Source organism: Cavia porcellus, unplaced genomic scaffold (genome assembly GCF_034190915.1).
Source record: "Cavia porcellus strain 051 isolate PalLab524CR breed Dunkin Hartley unplaced genomic scaffold, mCavPor4.1 scaffold_3, whole genome shotgun sequence".
Taxonomy (NCBI): Eukaryota; Metazoa; Chordata; class Mammalia; order Rodentia; family Caviidae; genus Cavia; species Cavia porcellus.
In genome coordinates, this window is record NW_026947486.1 from 19,136,486 (window position 1) to 19,144,763 (window position 8,278).

Genomic DNA, 8,278 nt, shown 5'->3' on the forward strand with positions numbered 1-8,278 from the left:
CTTTGATTAACTTGCTGGGATTCCAATAACATCTCAATGGGATTACAAATATAACTTTTTGGATTGTGAGGAAAACTAGAAAGAGGATTACAATACTTGGATGAGTAAACTCAACATTTGGGATTACAATAATTAACCATTAAGGAAATGCAAATTAAAACCACACTAAGCTAGCACTGTACTATCAGAATGCCTAAGATAGAAAACAGTGCAATACCAAACTGAACCACTCATACATGGCAGATGGAAAAGTAAACTAATACATTCTGAAAAAGATTCTGGCAGTTTCTTATAAACTAAATATGCAATTTCCATACAACCCAGAAACTGTATTCTTGGGAAATTATTCCAGAGAAATGAAAACTTCTGTTCACACAAAAACCTGTACACAAATGTTCATAACAGCTTTATTAGTAACAGCAAAACAGTGGAAACAAGCCACCTTCCATAGATGAATGTGGATGAACAGAGACATCCACATTATGAAATACTTCTCAACAATAAAAAGGATCAAGATGTTGACCCATGCAGCTACTTGGATAAATCTCCAAAGAATTAAGCTGATTGAAAATGGCCAAATCCAAGAAGTGACATATTTACCCTATATATTATTCCATCTATGGAGCAGTCTTAAAATGACAAAATTCTACAGATGGGACAGATTAGCGTTGGGGTTAGGGTCACAGACAGGGGAGGCACAGGAGACAAGAACAGCAAGCGTGATTACGATAAGACAACAGGAGATGTCCTAGGGCATCTCCTGGCACTATCTTGACTGTGACACTGTATTGCAGTTCTTGAAGATGTCACAATTGGAGGAACCTAGGGAAAGGAAACATAGATCCCTCTTATGTTGTTTCTTAGAGTTACATGTAAATCCACAATGATTTCAAAACTGAAAAGTTTAATTTTTATTTTGGTGCTGGGGATTCAATCTAGGGCTGCACACATGCAACACATATGCTTTACCACTGAGCTACAGCTCTTACCACCCAAAGGTTTAATTTTTAAAAATGCATTCATTATTATCTGGCTTACATCATGGCTACCCAATGGTAACCAGAGGGCAGAAGATGGGATAGAAAGGAATTTTTTGGAAGCAGAAGAGAAGAACAAGCAAGAACGTGGCAGTGAAAGCCACACATCTTGCTTTGCCATACACTAATTCTTCAACCCTGGCTAAGTTCTTCTGTGCCTCAGTTTCCTCAGCTGTAAAAGGTGGATAAGCTAATGTCCGTAAACCACTTACAGCAGTACATGATGCACAGTTAGCACTGGAAGCTTTGTTATCACAGTGATTTCCTTATTCCCCCAGGAATGGGTGCCCAACTGGAAATTCCAGTTGGCCATCTTCTGGCAATGCTGTAAAGACACATGGCCTAAGTCCCAACTCCTCACAATTTTGTTCTTCCTGCACCAGGCTCACTAACTGATACATAGCATCATATACAATCACTTGTACATGTGTTTTCTTCTTGTATTACTTTATTCTTAATCTTTATCCTAACTTGTATAATTAAAAGTGACAATTTAAAAATTAAACAGATGTAACTCATATAATAAATAGAATACTCCAAATCACATACTGATATAAATGAATAAAATAAAACGGTGACATATAGCAGAATTTTTACATGCCCTCAAATGCCTTTGTACAAACTACTTGTTAATTACAGAAAGAAAAAGAGAAACTTTCTAGTGAAGTCTGGTAGACTAGCTTTCATTAGATAATCACAAGAAATGACACTCTTAGCAGGACAAACTCATGTCACAGTCACCTAACTGGATGGACTGAAGGCACAGCATCACTTCTGCAACATCTGTGACAAAGATACATAACCTGAATAGCCTAGGTCACAGTGTTCAAAAAATATAACTCCAGGCATAATGGTGCATACTTGTAATTCCAGCACTCTAGGAGGCTGACGCAGGAAGATCACAAGTTAGAGCCCAGATAGGGCAACTGAGTGACTTAGTATGACCCTGCTTCAAAATTTAAAATATATTTTTTAAAAAAAGGACTAGGGATATAGCACAGTGTGTGGGCCCTAGGTTCAATTATCAGTACTGCAAAACCAAAACTAAAGATACATACCGGGAATCTAATTATGAGGAAGCATCAGGCATCTCCAAATCGAGGGGCATTCTACATAACTGCCCTGTCATTTTCAAAAGGTTCCCAAAGACCAAGAATGACTAAGGGACTCTTCCAAGGAAGGGACATCAAAGTGATGGCAGCTGAAAGCTAAACTTGGTCCTTTGCTATACTGGACCAGACAGGGGCAACAAGTGAAACCTGAAGGGGTCTGAGAGTCAGATGGTAGTCACGTGATAGTCTTGATTTTTCCAGCACCTTGGGGTTATGCAGAAAAAGGCCCTTGTATATAAAAAAAAACACTGAAGTATTTATTCAGGAATGATAGGACATCAGACAACAACTTATTTTCAAATAGCTCAAAAGGAAAAAAAGGTATTTTTACCATATTTGCACATTTTCTAGCTTAGATCATTTCAAATAAAAACTTTTAAAAGGTTGGGACAGTATTTCAGTATTAGAGCATTTGCCTAGCATGTGAGAGGTTCTAGGTTTAATCCCCAACACCCTAAAAACAAAAAATGAAAATAAATAAAACAAAGCAAAAACCATTCATTAAAACACACCATAGGCCAAGTGTGGTAGCATACCCCTGTATTCCCAGCACTCAGGAGGTTGAGACAGAAGGATCACTGTGAGTTCGAGGCTAGCCTGGGTGACAAAGTGAGTTCAGGGTGAGCTTGAATTGCATAGGGAAACCCTGTTTCAAAAAGACAAATAAAGGAAAAAATCGATCAAAAAGGAAAAAACATCTATGGACAAAGAAGTGATATTTTCTATGCAGATAATGAATAAAGAATTAATATCTGGAATATAAACTACATTAAGAGAAAAAATAGACAAGAAATTTAAACAAACAATTGACAAAAGGGGCAATGTAATGAAATATATTATTTTCTTACTATGTGTATAAATGACTTGCAATGAATATATTTAGTGTCCTATATGAACAAATGTAGCCGAAGTGTCTGAGAATATCTTAAATTTCAGAGTGATTCAAACCTGTCCAGCAATATTTTCCTACCCAACTATTTTACCCAACAATTGGGTATCAGAAGCACAGAAACACATTACAGTAAACTGTCTTCCATTCTGTTGGCTCAAAGACAAAGTGAAAGAAATTACTTGTCCTGTTTTTTTTTATTTCTTTGGACAAGATCTATGTAGCCCAGCCTGGTCTTGAACTTCTGAACTCAGGATATCCTCCTATCTCAGCCTTCCAGGTACCTGGGATGACAGGTATGCATCATTGCCCTCAACTGTACTATTATTGCTCTTCTTACTAATTTAAGATAAAAGCAAGGAATGGCTTTTACTGCCTTTCCAACTTGGGAACTTTGATGCCAAAATAGCATGCATCAGAATGTCAAGTGGCTATGCCTTTTCAAGTAATGTTCTGACATGGTTCTATTTTTGGTGATGTTTGCCTCTTCTCTGGCTTTTCTTCTTCCACCACTCACTGTTTATAAACTGCACCCATTTAAAGGGTTTTGAAAGTTTTCTTTCTTAAAACTTGTCAATATTTTCTCTATATGTTATTTTCCTGAGAAATTCAAATGGCTTCCAGATATTTGCAGGGTGCTCTAGTAGTTTCTTGGGAGAAAAAATAGGAATAGTCACACCAAAAAATTCTACCAGGGTAGAAACTTTGAATGCAATACAAAAACAAAATCTAAAGGAAAAAAAAAGAAAAACATAACTTGGGAGAATTAAATTTATAGTAAGGCCAAATATTTTTATAATTAGAAATTATGAAAAAAAAATAGTTGAATTGGGGCCCCTAAAAGTTGTTTGCACGTGGTTCTGAACTTTTTGCTGTTCTTATACCAAGGTAATCAGTTTAGCTAAAATAAGATCAGTGCGCATTTATTACTCTGCAAGTTATTTTTATTCATTTGGCAATAAAATAACGGCCTCTTTCCAAGTTAGTGCATTCCACCACTGTCACTCTCCTCCTACCATGGCGTTGGGGACTGAACCCAGGGCACTGAACATTCTAAGTAAGTGCTCTACCAATGAGCTACATCTCTTGCCCCAGTGCATTCTTTTCAAAGGATGTATTAGTATGTATCTCATTCTACAAAAGTGTACAACATAGTTAGCAATTACCCTCTTCTGTTTTTGTTAATACCTTAGCCAAATAGGTTATATGAGAAGCAAAGGCTGAACCTACACACAAACTTTTAATTGGAAGGTTTCAAGCCTCTAATCTAAACAAATGATTTCATGACATCCTCTGCTCCACCGTGTGGATACATTATAGACAGGCAAGTTTGACAGAAGGTCACAGGCAGAGACTGCATGACCAAGCCTTGTTTGGATAAGCAGGAGCCTGAGGTAAGAGTTACTGAGAACCAGGTGGACAATTAAGTGCAGGGAGGTAACAAGCAAGGTGATGGATGATCGCTATGACTACTGCTTCTCCCTGTCTGGAAAATGGTTTTTCCTTCCCACTTTGCTCTTTTAAGGAACCACTCGGATAGTAGAGAGGCCAAGAGACACCTGCAGGTCTACACTTGCTACACACTGAGATTCGTCCTAGGCCCATTTCTAGTTTGAGTTTGTTTTAGTTCCACAGGTTGACCATAGTTTGACTCAGCGGGGTGTAAGCCCTGGTCATTTTGGGGAATGGCGTCACTTTCTGGTCCCCTCCCAATGAGCTGGCACTGTTTCTCTGCTCTTTGTTATTGTTTTGTTTTTGTTTTTTTTTTTAGGCAGGGTCTCACTATGTAGCTCAGACAGGCATTGAACTCACTAAGTAGCCTAGGCTGGCCTACTGGGATTACAGGTGTGTACCACCATGGCTGGCTAATTCTCTATTCTTTTTTTTTTTTTTTTTTTTGTACCAGGGATGGAACTCACAACCTTGTGCTTGCCAGGCAGGCGCTTATGCCGCTGAGCTAAATCCCCAGCTAATTCTCTATTCTTTTTTTTTTTTTTTTTTTTTTTTTTGTCTTTTTGAGACAGGGTTTCTCTGTGCAGTTCAGGCTGGCCTTGAGCTCACTTTGTAGCCGAGGCTGGTCTCAAACTCGCAAAGATCCTCCTGCCTCAGCCTCCCAAGTGCTGGGATTACAGGCGTGAGCCACCACGCCCGGCTTAATTCTCTGTTCTTAACAGATGGTCCTCCTGCCTACCTCTTTTGTTCTCAACTTCATTCTTTGATTTCATGAGACACAGACAGATTATGCTGCTACAGCTAAAGACAAGTGATTCTGAGATGAAAACTAAGTCACAGAAAATATATTTATACTACCCCAGCTAGAAACAAAGTTTAATATTAAAAAAATCAAAAAGTTAATTAAGATTCTAAATACAGTAAAATTGTGCATGTTGAAAATTACATAGTTTTGTTTTTCAGGTAATGACAAAATGCACCCGTCTGTCGGCACGGTGGTGTCTGTAATCCCAACACTCACGAGGCTAAGGCAGGAGGATCGCTGCGAGTTGGAGGCCATCAAGGGCTACACAAGGAGTTCAAGGCCTGCTTGCACTACAAAGCAAAACCCTGCCTCAAAAAAGAAAAAAAAGGACCCTTTTAATTATTAACTTTTAAGTATAAAGTCACATTCAATACATCTCAGATGTTACTAGCCAAAAAAAGAGGAAATGAGCATCCTAATTTGGTGATCTAAGCACATCTTTCAAACAATTTCCAATCTGTGTACAGAATCAAGTAAATACTTAGTTGTTTCTCTTGCTTCTCAGATTTTCGCCCCTACCTTCTGCGTGGCTTCTTTCCAGAAATTTTTCTATACGGAATTTTCCACAGAGCCCAATAGAGGGCCTATTCGCAGGAAACCGCAATGGGGCACGGACAGAAAAGTCTGCAGACAGGGGTAGCAAATCAGGAACCAGGAGGCCTCACCTCCCACGCTCCACCCACAGGGCTATCGGGTTCCAGTTCCAGCTGGTCGCTAAGAACAGATGGCGGCTCCGCTTCCTTTTAGTCATGGAGGTGGTAGAAATGGTTTCTAAGAATAACTAGTGACTTGGGAAAAGACTGCAGTTATGTGAATTGACATCCAAGTATTTTATATCCTGGCTTTTCCCCCAAGATTCCTATTCTTCTTTTAAAATGTATTTAAAAGACATAGAGATAGGGAAAATACATTAAGCAACACACCACAGTGGTAAACAGTGATTATTAGTGAAGAGATTATGTTAAGTTTGTTACATTATTTTATTGCCCATATTTTACACAGTGTGGTTCTTTTGTTTTGAATATCCCATTTTCAAAAAAGAAGATACAAAGTTAGAAGAAGCAAGAGACTGGAAATAAATATACCATTGCATACGTGCAGAAAGGTGTGATCCCTTTCCTCAGCCAGTAAAAGGGTGAGGAACAACATTCCTACAATAAAATACAGGTCAACAACAACAAAAAAATCAATAAATGTATTCAGTCAAAGTTTTATGTGACACAGCAACCTTCAGACTGAAGTCTCAAAGACACAAAGAAAACTTTTATGCTTAAGTTAAATGAAAAATGCACAGCTGGGCATGGTGATGCAAGCCTGTAATCCCAGCTACTCAAGAGGCTGAGGCAGGAGGATCACAATTTTGAGACCAGCCTCAGAAACTCACAGAGATACTATCTCGAAATAAATAAAAGGACTGGGATGTAGCTCAGTGTTAGAGTGCTCCTGGCTTCAATGCCCAGTACTGAAAAAAATTAAAAATGAGGAAATTGAGACACTGAGAAGGATAACAACTTTTCTGGGGTCACAGATAGCAGGATGTTGGGGATACTCGCACTCTAGGTTAGTAGTCAACTACTAAAATATTTTGGATGACTTCAGAATTGATTTTCTCATGCCACAAGATGGTACATAGCATTTACATGGATGGCACAAAAGTATTAGGAATTATTTCATATATAGAAAAATAAATGTGATATATGTATGGCATCAATAATTATACAGCTAACAGGGTGTGTCGGCATGTGCTTGTAATCCCAGCACTCGGGAGGGTGAGGCAGGAAGATTGCCATGAGTTCAAGGCCAGCCTGGGATACATAGGTGAGCTCAAGGCCTGCCTGCACATCATAGCAAGACCCTGTCTCAAAAGAAATAATAATTATACAGAAAACATTTCATGTAGTTCATTTATCTAGAAATAATGAGAACTATTTGGAGTACGTTTGTCTTTAATTTACTATCATTTTATAAATTGAACAAATATTTGTAAAATATGTGTGAAGTCAGCCAACAAATGATAAATGTTTCTTTCACCTGAGACAGGTGGTGAAACCTATTGTGGGTCAGTGTGTATGGAACCTCAAAAGCTAAATGTGACCTCAAGAATTTTGTTACAAAATGCATTTCTGAACAATACCAAAAGTAGACATTTCAAAATCACTTGCATTAGCTTGGCATAATGGTGTAGGCCTGTAACCCCGGCACTATGGGAGGTTGAGGTAGGAGGATCAAAAGTCTAAATCCAGCCTGGGCAATTTAGCAACTTAGTGAGGCCCTGCTTCAAAATTTAAAAAATAGGACTGGGGATTTAGCTCAGAGGCACAAGCACCTTTCTTGCAAGCACGCTGTCATGAGTTTGATCCTCGGTAGCAAAAAGAAAGAAAGAAGAAAGAAAGAAAGAGAGAGAGAGAGAGAGAGAGAGAGAGAGAGAGAGAGAGAGAGAGAGAGAAAGAGGAAAAAATGGAAAGAGAGAAAGAGATAAGATAGAAAATTAAAAAAAATAAAACAGCCTGGGGTAGGATTTAGCTCAGTGGTTCAGGCACTTGACTGGTAAATGCGAAGAGTTCAATCCCCTGCAAAAAAAAAAAAAAAAAAAAAAAAAAAAGGCTAGGGGGTATAGCTCAGTGGCAAGGCCCTGGGTTCAATCCCCAGTACTGGGGAAAAAATCACTTGTGTTGGGGGAAAGGTTTTTTGTTTCTTTTTCGTTAATTGCAATTTTAAATAACCACTAACCATACTGAACAGTAATCTCTATCAAGGGATCTACAGGGGAGGACGAGATATCTGTCACTGTACATGGCATCTCAAAGGTGGCCCCTATTGTTCAATGTCAATAATTTATGTTGATACCTTTGCTCAACTATTTTCATACCGGCACCAAAAAAAAAAAAAAAAGAAGAAGAAGAAGAAGAAAAGAAAGAAAGAAAGAAAGAAAAAGAAATAATCATACTTACCAAAAGATGTCCTCATCAGAGTAAATCTTTAA

General features: G+C 38.3%; 1 long non-coding RNA gene across 1 annotated transcript; it reads right to left on the reverse strand.

Moving 5' to 3' along the window:
• Nucleotides 1–385: 385 nt before the first annotated feature.
• On the reverse strand, nucleotides 386–5,960 carry LOC106025884 (uncharacterized). The gene is made up of 3 exons (XR_001199473.2): nucleotides 5,815–5,960; nucleotides 2,686–2,795; nucleotides 386–822 (listed from the first exon to the last, which is right to left on the reverse strand). It is a non-coding gene; the product is annotated as an uncharacterized LOC106025884 (long non-coding RNA).
• Between the last annotated feature and the right edge of the window lie 2,318 nt (nucleotides 5,961–8,278).